This window comes from Silene latifolia, chromosome Y (genome assembly GCF_048544455.1).
Source record: "Silene latifolia isolate original U9 population chromosome Y, ASM4854445v1, whole genome shotgun sequence".
NCBI lineage: Eukaryota > Viridiplantae > Streptophyta > Magnoliopsida > Caryophyllales > Caryophyllaceae > Silene > Silene latifolia.
In genome coordinates this window covers 484,527,126-484,541,814 of record NC_133538.1, presented here as the reverse complement: position 1 = coordinate 484,541,814, position 14,689 = coordinate 484,527,126, and the positions used below count along the sequence as shown (strand labels likewise).

General features: G+C 39.7%; 1 non-coding gene across 1 annotated transcript; it reads left to right on the top strand.

Moving 5' to 3' along the window:
* Positions 1 to 922: 922 nt before the first annotated feature.
* Positions 923 to 1,029, top strand: LOC141634970 (small nucleolar RNA R71). Its single transcript, XR_012539684.1, has one exon. It is a non-coding gene; the product is annotated as a small nucleolar RNA R71 (small nucleolar RNA).
* Positions 1,030 to 14,689: the final 13,660 nt, after the last annotated feature.

Below are 14,689 nucleotides of genomic sequence, written 5' to 3'. Positions count from 1 at the left end.
CGACAACTTCATCCTCAACTTGCTTCTTTAGCCCTTCATATCCTGTACCACTCCTCAAGTGGATGGCACTAACCGTTTCATGTCTTGGGGGATTACTTTGAGGTGGTAATTGCCCCTTTTGTCTTTGAGAGTTTGAAGATGCTAGTTGGGTATTTGAGTTTCCAACATATTTGTGTGGGCTAGGATGTTGTTGATGGTGATGTCTTTTGCTTGGCTATCTTTTTGCATTTGAGTGAAAAATTCTTGTTGATTCTTTTGCATTTGCAGGACCGCTTTTTGAACATCAAAACCTTGGTCATTTTGTTGATTGTATGGAGTTTGATTTTGGTAACCTTGGTTTTGGTTGTAAAAGGGTCTTTGATTTTGGTTCCTCATTGGGGGTGGTGTGTATGTTGGTTGAGGGTTTTGAACATTTTGGCTTTTGTATGAGAGATTTGGATGGAATTTGGTGTTTTCATTGTAACAGTTGGAATAAGGGGTACCACTTTTGTATGCTTGAAAAGCATTCACTTGCTCACTTGTTCCCCTACATTTACTTTGGTCATGTCCCAAAGTTCTGCAATTCTCACATACTCCATTTGGAATCGATGAAGATGCTACCATGGCATTAACATGTTGCTTTGGTGATTTTGAGGCTTCTTCAAGCTTAGCCATAACGTTTTCAAACTTCAAGTTGATGGTATCAATATGAGCACTAAGTTGAGCACCCAATTGAGTAATATAGTCCACTTCATGCTTTCCTCCTCTAGTAGCCTTGCGAGGTCTACTATATTGTGAATTATGGACCGCCATTTCCTCAATCTTGTTCCAAGTTTGATTATCGTCAACTTCGGTGAACATACCGTTTGATCCCATGTTGAGAATGTTTCAGGTGTCTTCATAAAGACCATTCCACAATTGTTGTACAAAAAACCACTCGCTAAGTCCATGATGAGGACATGAGCGACAAGTTCCTTTGAATCTCTCCCAAGCTTCATACAAAGATTCTTCGTTCCTTTGCTTAAAACCTATGATTTGGGTTCTTAGCATGTTAGTCTTTTCCAGATGGTAGAACTTTTTGCAGAAAGCTAGAGCCAACTTCTTCCAAGAGTCAATTCCAAGAGTAGCCTTATCAAGGCTCTTTAACCATTTTTTCGCGATATCAATTAGAGAAAAAGGAAATAAGACCCATCGAATTTTGTCTTGAGTCACTCCGGTTTGTGAAATCGCAGCACAATAGACACAAAAATTCTCTATCTGAGAATGAGGGTATTCACTAGGCATCCCCCCAAATTGGCTTCTTTCGACTAATTGGATAAATGCGGATTTTGCAATAAAATTTCCGGTTAAGTGTTGTGGTGTGGGAGTACCATTGGGCAGGTTCTCCTCGGTTGGTACAGAATGTGATGAAAACTTAGGCATTGTGGGTTGATTGTGTGGTTAATTTTGTGTTGGGTTATCCTCACCTTCTCTTGCAAAAGGGTTGATGAACTCAAAAGTAATTGGTTGAATATCTACAACCTCACCAATACCTCTCAAAGTATTCTAGCAAGTCTTCAATTGGTTGTCAAAGTCCTTTCAATTTCGTGTTCAATGGGTAACAAGTTAACTTGTTATCTTCTAGACATGCAAAATATCAAACAACTCGAAAACAATTAGAACAAACCTTGAGGACTTTTACTTCCCCAAGGAAAATAAAGACACAACTAATAACAATCAAAGAAAATCAAATCAAGTTAACACCATCCCCGACAACGGCGCCATTTTTGGTCGGTCGCTTTCTTAGCTTAGATTTCGGTTACTTGTCGTTAGGAGTACCTTTACCAAAAAAATATTTATAATCTTCACAAACAACTCTACTATTAGTAAAGAGGCAAGTAAAGGTCGGATCCCAAGGGACGGGTATTGATGTAGGATTTTCGATTGCAAGTAGTGGTGTCTAATGGTGTCACAATTTGGGTTGAGATAAGAAGATCACTAAACTAAATAACAATAAAGGTAAACAAGCAAGATGATTAAAAAGAGGTGTAAACAATTGATTAAAAGCACTAGGGTGTCATGGGTTCATAGGGATTCATGGGAATTGATCATACAACCATATTCTCAAATTATAAGCAAGCAATTATTGTTGTGATAGGACCGAGTTGGTTTATATTATACAATCCTAGGAAGGTTTGGGTCCCGGAGCCGAATCGATTAGATTGTACAACACCTACAAGTCAACTTAATCCTCCCTACTCAACTATATGCATGGTCTAATGAGACTCGAGTTGGTTTATGTCTTACAAGTCACATTGAAAAGGTAAGTGATGGGTAAAAATGCAAGGATTCATAGGCTCGCATTTCATTAAACATAACATGTGCATAAGTTGAGATCACAACAAGCAAGTAAATAAATTATGTGAACATATTAGATTAAGCATGAATCATCTCCCATGTTGGTTTCTCCTAATTCCTCATTAACCCTAGTTAAGGAAACTACTCACTCATTATCAAGTTTAACATGTTAACAAGGTTGTCAATCATATCAACAAAGCAAAACATGATGAATAAGAAAAGATGATTAACAATAATTAAAAAGAGATTAAGAGAATTATACCTAATGATGATTCCAAAATAATAAGCAAAGAAAAATAGAAGTACTTGATGAATGATTGGAAGGTTGTCAATCCTCCAAATAAACCCAAATAATCTTCAATTACCCAAAATAAAGGATGAACAATAGAGAAATTAAGGAAATGAGATTCGTATTAATACTTGATTAAAAGCTGATTACAAGATTAATAAGAGATTAGAATAATATAAACTACACTAAAGATTGATAAGATGAACATGATAATCTATTTAGTATAATGGAGTATTTATAATGGAGATTAGGTGCACAAATTAGGGTTACTAAAAGCTTAAATCATGATTAAGTCGTTAAGAAAAGTTGAGGAAATGCTCCTCTCAAAGAAAGATGCGAGTCTCCTTTTTGCTAGTCTTTCGAAAATATGCGCATCCCGAGTAGAACAAGAAGAAGCTGGGCTGCACTGGAGAACAATCGGAGCGTCCAAAGGGCCGGGATGATCGGATTGTGCAAGCGGTGGACGAGCGGCCAGGCAGGTGGGACGCTCGGATTGTGGCTCTTGGACGAGCGGCCAGGCAGGTGGGACGCTCGGATTGTGGCTCTTGGACGAGCGTACCAATGCTGGGACGCGCGGATTCCGGTCCAGTGAGCTTTTTCTTCTTTCCTTCTTTTCATATTCCAACAATCCTCCGAGATCTTGTCGGAGATGCGAGGATCTTCTTCATCATTGCCCATCTACTACATTATTTGAAAAGGCCTTCTAGTCTTGTCTTCACTTTGATGCTTGGTCAGCTTTATTTTGCCATGAAAATGCAAGGTATGCACTCCTCTCCTACCAAGGGAACAAAACCTCAAAGAATATGCAAAACAAAGGACTAAAGATAGTAAATGACCCAAATATGCACTAAAAAGCATAGGAACGTGGCTAATTCGGGGACTAAATATGCTCAAATATTGGTCACATCACCACCACCCTTACTCTCAGCCTTTCTCTTCTCAGGACCCCTCTCCTTGTTCTCTTTGACCATTTCGACCAATCTCTCAGCTCTCCCTGCTCGCTCATAAACTTCTTTAACATCTGTAAGGACCCCAACTGGTAACTTCACTATTATCTGGTAAGTCAAGCCCTTCTCAAACCTCAGTTCCAAGTTCTCCTGATTCAGCCCCATGTCCTCTACATATCTCGACTTCTCATTAAATTTATGATAGTAATCAGTTATAGTCATATCCGGAGTCATCTTGAAAGCATCAAACTCCTCCCTCAGCTTACTACGAACATGTTCAGGTACAAACTCGCCGGCGCATAGCTCTCTTAAACTCACTTCATGGTATAGCTGACTTCCCCTTCTTTAGATACAAATTAAAGGCACTCTTCCTTACCTTATCCCATCACTCTCAAAGGCATAGCTTATTCCACCTTAAAGTCATCTGCACAATGAACCACATTCAAGATGTTTTCCATCTCCCTATCCCAATTGTCGAGCAAAATTGGCGCGCCGGTACCCATTTACGCTTTTGGGTTGAAGCGGACTATCGTAGTGCTCATCTTGGAAAAGTCCACCCCGGTATCTTTGTCTTTCCCAAACTTCTTTAGGGCCTCGGTAAGCGCATCTTGATGCTCAATCATCCTTGCTATATCATGTAGACTCATCTTCTGCGCCCTAGTGTACAAAGCAGATCTCATTGGCGGCATATATTTGAGCTATAAAAGGAGAGACAAACGCAAGAACATAGCCAACGGCTAAAAATATATACGACCTATACAGCGCACACTCGATCGAGTATCCCCTAACATAGCTGTCGCAACCCTATCAAAAATAAACCAACCGACTCAACTGATATAGTAGAGGTAAGTCGGGTATCGTACTCCACAGGGAGGCTATTACATCTACTTGCTATCTAAGTCCGTCATGGTAACAACTGGGGTGTTTGGATTTGTTTTCTAACTACTAAATGAGATTAAGGCAGAGAGAAAAGAGCAATATAGATAGTAAAACGAAATAAAGTTGTGATCAAATATAGAGGGGAATGCTAGGAAGTCGGTTCACCATGGTAATTAGTCAATTCTGTCATAACGAGATCAGTCGGTCTGATGTGAGAAGGGTAAAGGAAAGGTCCTCTCGGTCCGCTATCCGCCCTAGAATACTACTAACTTAACTTTCATCCTCATTAGTATAGTCTACTATTCATAATTGGTTTGTTTATTCCAATCTCTCGATCTAGGTCTGAATTTAACTGGATTAACTAGTTTAGAAGCGTGCACTCAACTAAAGGATTACAATTAAATTGTTATTAAGCAGTTCTCACAGACGAAGTCGTCTAATCTAATTACAACAACATTAATTCAGTACCATGGCTCCCCTAATCCTAACATAAAAGGAGTTAACTACTCATGGAGATAATGAATAAAACAATAACAATAATGGATGAATTAAAGGAAGACATGATATAAAGCAAATGATTGATGATAAATAATAGAAACTAACAATAATACTAATTAAGACAAAAATTAATAACAAGAATTAAAGGAATGCAAAGGAGAATTAAAGCTTGAATAAAAGGGAAAGAAAGATTACAAAGTATTGAGATCCGGCAAATAAGAGAACCAAGTGACGTTGCAAAGGGAAATGAATTCTCTACTGAGTAACTAGGAGTAAAGTATCAGATTCTGAAGTGTTAAAAGATAGTTAAACCTAATGACGTCTTCTCTTTATATAGAGAAGATATTTTATTAACCTAAAACGAAACTTAAGATATTAATCCTACAACTAAAGGCAGAAGTTCTCGATCGAGTAAAATAGAACCTCTCGATCGAGTAACTTTCCAGCACAATCCCTCGATCGAACAGAATATGTCTTTGATCGAGTAACCTCAAAATACCACCTTTCGATTGAGTACAGCAGGGACTCGATCGAGCCTTGTTGACCACCCACATTCACTCGATCGAACATAAAAGGCTTTGATCGAGTACTTAACCACTGAACCAGCTTCCTTTCTTCGTTGGTTAGCTTTCGAGACCACTTCACACTTTCTCGGGGCAAAGGAAATTCCGCTTCAATTCTTCCATCTCCATAAATGCACACTACGAGGACTGAAAAAGGTATGAGATCGCTACTTTCGGATCTGTTCCTGCAAATAAAGCAAAGCGAACCAAAGTAGACTATTAGGGGCATTTCATAGCTCAACACTACGAGAATTACATAGAAATATGTGCAATAAAGGCTCAAAAAGATTATATGAAATGCACGTATCAAATCTCCCCAAACCGAACCATTACTCGTCCTCGAGTAAACTAAATGTAAACTAATGGAACGGAATAGAAAACTCAGAGCTAGCTACAAATTTTCCACTTAAACCAATTTAATGCAAACAAAATAACACTTATAACTACAACAGTCAAGTGCTAGCTACTCTCACGGGTCACTGTTCTCTCATGAAGCAAAGGGTAAGCATATGAATGTAAGCGAAGAAGAAAAATAGTCGCTCACCTAAACTACACCCACATAAACAAGATCCATCACAGCCGAGGGCTTACAAAAATATGGTTAAGTGAGGTAATGGGTAAGAAAAGGCAAAACATTTATGGGATTGTAAGCTAATAGTCAAGCTAGCTACCTGACTAAACCATACGAACCAATATCCGATTCTTAATCCATCAAAAATCAAGCACGATGCCTTCAAATTGCCACAACAACTCACTAACCAATAATATACTCCTCATAAGATAGAAATAATGCATAGGAGAAAACCCGTTTCATCCATATAAAACGAGCCAAACTTGGATCAATAGACAAAATACTGCATAAACACACTAAACTAGCTTGACAGGCAGACTAAATTTGGATGTAGTTAAGGGTCAAAAGGAAAATTTGGCTAATGTGGAGTTAAATGGGTAAAAATGAAAGAAAAGGGAAATGTAAGCGCCTTCCTGCATGTAACACCAACCACTAACCAGAATGTATGTAGGCAAAAAACAATTGAATTTCATATACGTGCAAATTAATGAACATGTTATGCAAGAAGCATACTACTCTCAATTTCTACATATGAACTGGTCATAAATGACACCTGTTATAAGGCTCTAACACTTAGAAATTATAAGTAGTTTGCCAAAATTATCAGGTCAAGTCTATTTGTTCAGCTGTATTTTTAACATTAACTCGTAGATTATGCAAATGAAAAGGCTAATAGGATGACAGTTTGTTGCAAGACTTAAGTGAAATGACAAATTATAGTGCAATTTTATCATTTAAATCTACCGTTCCGACTCAACCGGCTGAGGGATAGAGGGTGTGGGAGTAGGGGTAGGGATAGTCGTGGGCGTGGACGTTGACGTGGACGTGGACGTGGGCATGGGCGTCTGCCTAGCCTGTGTAGGTGTGGACCCCTCTCCAGCCTCCCTAACAGTAGTGAGAGGCCTCTTCCGCTTCTTAGAAGCTGGAGGAGCAAGGAGAAGGAGGTAAGAAGGTGGAGGTGGTGGTAACCTACCCGACACAATAGTCATGGGTAAAAGACGGGGTAGGTCAGGTGAAGGTAAAGTCACGGACGTGGATCCGACAACCTTCCACGTCTGTTGGTCTTTTGCTAACCAATGCATGGCAATCATGGCCTGAGTGTCGATGGAAACATCCTTGGCTAAATGCCTAAGACCACGGGGAATGTCGGGAAAAAGGCCACGGGCAATGCGAGTCACTAGCCCGCCACAAGTGATCGTGCCCGACGCTTTCTTCTCGAAAACGTTAAAATGTTGAGCCATCAAGTAAGAAATGTTAAGAACAAAAGGGTCACCGCAATCAATGTTTATGTAGCCCACTAAAATGGAGAGCTCGACATTGTTAACGTTGTTGGGCTCGTGGCATCCAAAAATCATTTCTCTTAGCAGTTAGAGAAAGTAACGGGCTGGGGGAAGGTGGACGTGAAGAACCTGTTGTAGACTGAAGGGAGTCTTTTCAAGTGTGGGCCAAAGCAGCTCAAGGAGCTTCACAGGAGACTCGCGAAGACCGTCACTAGTCAAACACAACCGTCCCCCAAACTCAGCTAAGGTCCAGGTGTAGTTCGTGTTAAACAGTCTAAAGGAAATACACTTGCTCCCTGTGTCAGTCGCATGGGTCGCGGGTGAGAAGGTGAAAGAGCTAAAAAATTCTAAGGTCACTTGTTGATAGGTTAGCTCTCTCATAGTGTTCAAACCCGACATCCCAGTCCCGTTGAGCAACTCAGCAAAGGGCTCAAAAATCCCTAACTTTTCTAAGGGTTGTCGACATAAAAATCGGGCCGACGAGATATCACAAGCCATCAAATGAATAAAACGAGTGTGATGGGGTGAGTTTACAATGCGTACCTGCGAAAACTCAGGGAGAGTTTCTAGGGAGGTGTCAGCGGCGTACCTGGTAGCGGTATGTAAAACGGCAGCTCTGAAACCCGTAGCTTCCACCCGTGAACCCGAAGCAGTTGTAGCAGCTAGAGCAGCAATAAAAAGGCCAGGGGCAGTAGCAGTGACTGGGGTGGGTACAAGGGCAGTGGAAGTGACAATGACAGCTTGTGTTGACACAACAGGGGTCGACACCGGAGTAAGAACAGTAACGACAACGGTGTTGGTAACAGTAGCAGGGGTAGTAACAGCGGCAGTGGTGACGGTAGTGACAGCAGGGACTACCGTCTCAGAAGCAGACGGAACAGTAGCAGAGGTACAGGCGGAAACAGTCGGTAAACTACTATCCATACTACGGTTAGAAGCAAATCCCTAATCAAAATGCAATTGTCAAATTTCGATTTTTCCCCATTTCTACATGTCGAAACCTTAATTTTGCAATTAGGCAGAAAAAATGCAATTAAACATTAAATAGTAGGGGAAGGAACTTACTTGTGACGATTACCCAACAAAGATATCAATTAAAATCAACAAAAAGCACAATTTGATCGAAATAAATCCCGATTTTTCGAACCTTAAACCCGCAAATTGCTTCAAACTAGTCTAAAATTAATGGAGTAATGAAGGGGAATTGATTTAACTGATGATAAGGAGAATATTTGGGCAATTAATTTGGTAATTTTGGGAAGAAAATGGTGGATTTGGGTTTGAGATTGGGGTTTATCGTGGAAATAGGGGGATATAGAAGATGAGAAATGAAATAGAATAAAGGAAGAGATACTCCCTCGTGTTCATATCAGCCAATGATGCTCGATCGAGGGGTTTTACAGTACTCAATCGAGAGCTTTTCTCGTTATGTTGCTTGATCATGAGCTTTGAAGGTGCTCAATCGAGGACTTCCCCCGGGCATTGAATTCTACTCAATCGAGAAATTTTCTTCTTCACTTTTGCTCAATCGAGTACAGGGCAACTCGATCGAGAACCCTTGAAAAATGACCATTCGATCGAGTTGGTAGAATTTCTCGATCGAGAGCTTATACCTGGGCAATGTGCTCGATCGAACGGAAAAAGTATTCGATTGAGGGCTTTCTTTTGGGCACGCTTTCCAATGATCATAAATCTCCCAAGACCTGCATAAAACACAGCAATTCTTCCCACAAAAATACCAAATTTACAGCAGCAGTCTATATTCGGTCTTACAATAATTAAACTAACTAAAACTATTTCTCAAAGAAAATAAAATGTCTAACGAAATCCAAATTACAAATTGTTTTTACAAATGGGATGGCATCCTGTTTCATCTTCTGAAACACAAGAATAACCCAAAAGAGGGCTTCTGACTGGAGGAGGTCGCTTCAGCAACGCGGACTGTTCTTTTTTACTTCCATGAACTTAAACTGATTGAAGAGGAATAATCTGCGTCAACATACGCTTTCACTTTCTTCTTTTCTTTGTTCCGGCCTTTGTCTTTGGCATCTTCTTTGGCAGTGAGCTTAAATTTCATTGTACCTTTATCACCGGGATATCCAATGTCCACTCCGCCTAAACCTGTAACAGTAGAAATGATAGAATGGTCCTCCATATTGCTCCCAATCTGGGCCGGAGGTGTTAATATAGCAGCACATGACTCAATATGATCAATTGGAGGTTTCGTGTCAGGGTCTGTAGAGGGTAGTGCATTGTAGGGATGGACTTGCATAAGAGCCTTGCGAACGCTAGACTGATAAAAAGTCGACTCCTCATCGCCTACCTGAAAAGTTAAAGTCTTTCCCCCGACATCTATTACTGCACGAGCGGTAAATAGAAATGGTCGTCCTAAAATGATAGGAGTATAAGAGGCTTCGGGGATGTCCAAGACTACAAACTCAACAGGAATAAAGAACTTCCCTATCTTAACAGGTATGTCTTCTAAGACACCTAAGCACCGTGATAAAGTACGGTCGGCCATCTACACAGTCATATTAGTACAATGAAATTTGGTCAAACCAAGCCTCTTAGCGAGAGACAACAGTAAGACATTCAGACTAGCTCCCAAATTGCATAATGCATTATCAATGAAATGGGTCCCAATGTGGCATCGTATAGAGAAACTACCCGGGTCAGACAGTTTCGGTGGGGTTTTATTTTGAATTAGGGCAATGGCCACTTCGGTTAAAGCCACCGTCTCATGGTCATTAATGTGCCTCCTACGCGTTAAAATTTCTTTCATAAACTTCATGTAAAAGGGTACATGGGTTAGTAACTCAGCGAATGGTACATTAACATGAAGACTTTTGAAAATTTCGGCAAATTTACCGAATTGTTGCTCGATCTTCTTGTTCTGCATTCGTCGTGGAAATGGGACCGTAATTGGGATAGCTAGTCCATCATTCTTCTTTGACAGTGTATTATCACGTTCATCATCAGATTTACTCGATCGAGTATCAGTTCCCCTCGATCGAGTAACTTTCTCAGCAACTTTGCTCGATCGAGCACTTTCAGTTACTCAATCGAGATCTCCTTCTTCAACAGTGCTCGATCGAGCACCTCTGTCTTCTCGATCGAGCACTTCCTCAGCAATATGCCTCGATCAACCGCCAGAAATCAATCGATCGAGGACCTTTCATGGTGTCAGCACTGTTTCGTCAAAAGATGACTGTTCATGTTCAGAAATTTCAGCTTCTGGGTTAGAAAGTTCAGCATCTTTACTTAGCATTTTGGGTCCTTTATAAGAAAGACCACTCCTCAGATTTATCAGATTTACCATCTCATGATGTTTCTTGTTAAGTTGTAATGGTAAATGACCTGGTTGCCTTGAAGCTTGATTTTCAGCTAGTTGAGCCATTTGGGTTTCGAGTGACTTAATAGAAGCATCATTCACTTGCTCACTCTTCTGCAATTGAATGGTCAGTGATTGCAGCATTGACTTTAACTCGGCCATTTCACTTATGCCACTAGAAGAGGCACCTTGTTGCGGCGGTGGGAAAGATGGAGGCTTTTGAAATCCTTGTTGTTGAGCTTTATGAGGGGGTACGCATGCTTGTTGTTGTTGCGGTGGAGGTGTAGGATGGACTCCAGCTTGGTTATTCTAATAGGAGTCTCCTTGCCTATATTGTTTAAAGGCAAAGACTTGCTTCTTCTCAGCTAACCAATCAATAGCGGTGTGACCATCATTACCACCACATCTTTCACATGAGATAGTCTCTTGTCTAGTCAACAAGTGAACAGTTTGTTGATCTCCCTTGGCCTACAACTCGAACTTATTAAATCTGGCATTCATGGCTTCCAGCTGAGCCACAAGTGCACTACTATCATGAGAAACAGTTCTAATTCCACTTCTAGGATTCCCATACTCAGCACAATGGGTGGCCATCTCTTCTATAATTCCCCAACCTTTGTAATCATCAATGTTCTTCTGGAATCGACCATTGGCTGCAGCATCTAAGAAAGGGCGGTGGTCATCGTACAACCCACTATAGAACTGGTTGCACAAAAACTGTTAGGTTTATATACCTATTACTAGACATTTCTAATAAGTACTAATTAAGATTTTAACTAGGTGATTTAAGATCTAGTACATGCATAACCAAATAAGAGATGAAAAATAATGTTCCTTACATTATATTTGGTTCGAAATTTTTGGGCACAAATAAGGACACCTTCCTTATTTGTTCTTGAGCTTAACTATAATGGATGTTCCTCTAAAAACCTCAAGGGTAGAGATTCTTCTCTTGTTGCACCCAAAACAATTACCCTTAAAACTAATATACTAATTAACTAGATAAATATATTACTGATCCTTAAATATTCTAATAATATTTTTATTACTACACTAGTAATAATATGATGTAGTATTAGAATTTGATGAACAATTTTTATGAGATCTAAAACTAGTTTAGAGAGAGTGAGGAGAAATATGTAAGAATAAAAATGCACGAATGAATAATAAAGAACCATTTTCTCTATGTTATAGGGGAGACCCGGTTTTGGGGGTCTTAGAAGGCCAATGCATGGCCTTCACCCTTTTGCTTTTGTTCTTCACAAGGAACTAGATGTAAGGCTACATACAAATAGGTTATGATTGTGTTTTATTTAACAATTAAATAAAACACCCACTAACTTATAAACCCTCCCCTTTTCGGTGCATACATAAAATGGACATCCATTTTATGTTTGTGATTTTGTCAAATGTTATTTGTTAGGTCATGTGTCACACACCTTGCCCATATCTAATTTTAATGCATATTTATTTAAATAGATATCATTTCTTAATAAATTAATTATATATGACAAATTAGCAAGTAATTCATGATCACATATATAAAATGGGTCATATAACTATAATTCACAACATTTTCTTTTTTTTTTGGGGGAAGGTTAAGTATATATTAATCAAAAAATGAGAATTTACATCAATAGTGTATCACTTACAAAAAAACATCAAGAAAAGAATAGAGCAAACTTAAAGATATTTGAGAAACCACGCTCTATCTCTACTCCTTAATGTCTGACTATTATGTTTCAAAAAACGTGATTTGATATCAGCAACAATCCTCAAGATCACAAACTCAGGTCTCCAAATGCTACCATCTACCATAGCTTCATTTCTGATGCGCCAAATCGAGTAAATCAATGCAACACAGTAGGCACCTATAATCCTCCTCTGCAATTTTGTCATTCTACTATCTGAGAACCAGGAAACCAAATGAAGGATATTGACAGTGAATCCAAGCTTGTCTTGTAACAGACGAAAATAGGCACTAGCATAGCTACACTCATATACCAGATGAGAGTGACTTTCAGGAAAAAGACAACAGATAGGGCAAACTGGGTCTACAACCAGTCCCATTCTAGCCAATCTGTCTCTAGTAGCCCACCTCTGATGTATGAATACCCAGAAAATAAAAGAACTTTTAGGTAAATTGAGGGAATTCCCGCAGCTAAACCTCCAGTCTACTTTTGGCTTATGCAATCTCAACCAATCATAGCCTGCAGCTACACTGTACTCCTTAGAAGAATGCATCCACCTGTTGTTAGTATAGGCTTGCTTAAAAAGGGACATAATATGAGTGATCTTCTTCTAGGACCACCTACAATCAGAAGGGGCCTTGTAGTCAGTCCAATCTTTGACTTTCATATAAACATGGTTGATCCAGCGAACCCAAAGATGGTCCTTTTTATTAGCAAGCCACCAAACGTACTTCCCAAGTAAAGCCGTGTTCCAAGTTTTAGCATCCTTAATCCCAAGGCCTCCCTCTTCCTTTGGTAAGCAACAAGTATCCCAGCTGATGTTAGGGGGACTTTGATAATCAGACTTACCTCTCCAAAGGTAGTTTCTACAAATATCAATAATTTTGTTCATAATCCCACTAGGAATCAGAAAAATAGTGGCCCAGTAAGAATGCAGGTTAGTACGGACAGCATTAACCAACACCAACCTACCAGCATATGACAAATGTTTGGCTCCACATCCTCTAATTCTAGCCACAATCCTATCAAGGAGCTTATGGCCTTCATTCTTAGTTAACCTCTTAGAGGAGATGGGTACTCCTAAGTATTTGAATGGGAGAGAACCCCTCTGAAAGCCAGAAACTTGAAGAATGGCATCCACAGTAGCAGAGGCAACCCCATTAAAATATATATTAGACTTTTCTCTATTCAAGCAAAGACCAGAGGCATCAGAAACAGTGACAAAAGCCCTCAGTAGCTACATAATGGATAAATCATTGCCTTTGCTAAAAAGTAACAAATCATCAGCAAAAAGCAAGTGATTTAACCTAGTATGACCACAGAGAGGATGAAATCTAAAGTCAGCCTGCTAAGCTACCACACCAAGGATACGAGATAAGTATTCCATACACAAGGTAAAAAGAAGGGGAGACAATGGATCACCTTGCCTTAATCCTCTCTTGCCTTTGAAGAAACCAAATTTGTTACCATTGACAGATAATGAGTAAGAGGGACTAGTGACACAAGCCATAAGGAGATCAATGAACTTCTGGGGAAATTTAAGAGCAATAAGCATTTGATATAAGAAATCCCACTCCACTGAGTCATAAGCCTTCCTGAGGTCAATCTTGATTAAGCGTCGAGGGGAGGCAGCTTTCCTATTGTATAATCTCACTAAGTCCTGGCAGATAAGAACATTCTCCACTATGTTCCTATTCTTTATGAACCCCCCTTGACTTACACACACAATGTCAGGGAGAATTTTACTTAATCTGTTGCATAAAACTTTGGCCAAGACTTTGTAGACATTGTTGCAGCACGCAATGGGTCTGAATTCCAAGACACTAGTAGGATTATCAGTCTTAGGGATCAAGGTAATAGAAGTAGTGTTCACCTGCTTTAGAAGCTTCCCAGTCTGAAAAAAGTCCTTAATTACAGCAACAACATCACCCCCCACAATCTCCCAAGAGTCTTTGAAAAACTGGCTACAATAGCCATCAGGCCCAGGGATTTGGTAGCAGGTATAGAGAAAAGACATTGTTTGATCTTAGAGTCAGTTACAGGGGAAAGAAGAATAGAACAGTGATCAAGTGTGACCAGTTTACCTTTCCTAACTGTAGGAACATGAACCTTAGAAGTATGCTTAGCAGTCCCAAGGAGCCCTATATAATATTCCAAGAAAGCTTTCTCAATCTCAGCACAGGAAGTATGAAGGAAACCATCAGCACCTTGAATAGAGAGGACCCTATTATGCACTTGTCTTGCTCTAATTTGGCTATGAAAAAACGAGTATTATCATCACCAAATTGAAGCAACTCCACCTTGGCTTTTTGACTTAAAAAACT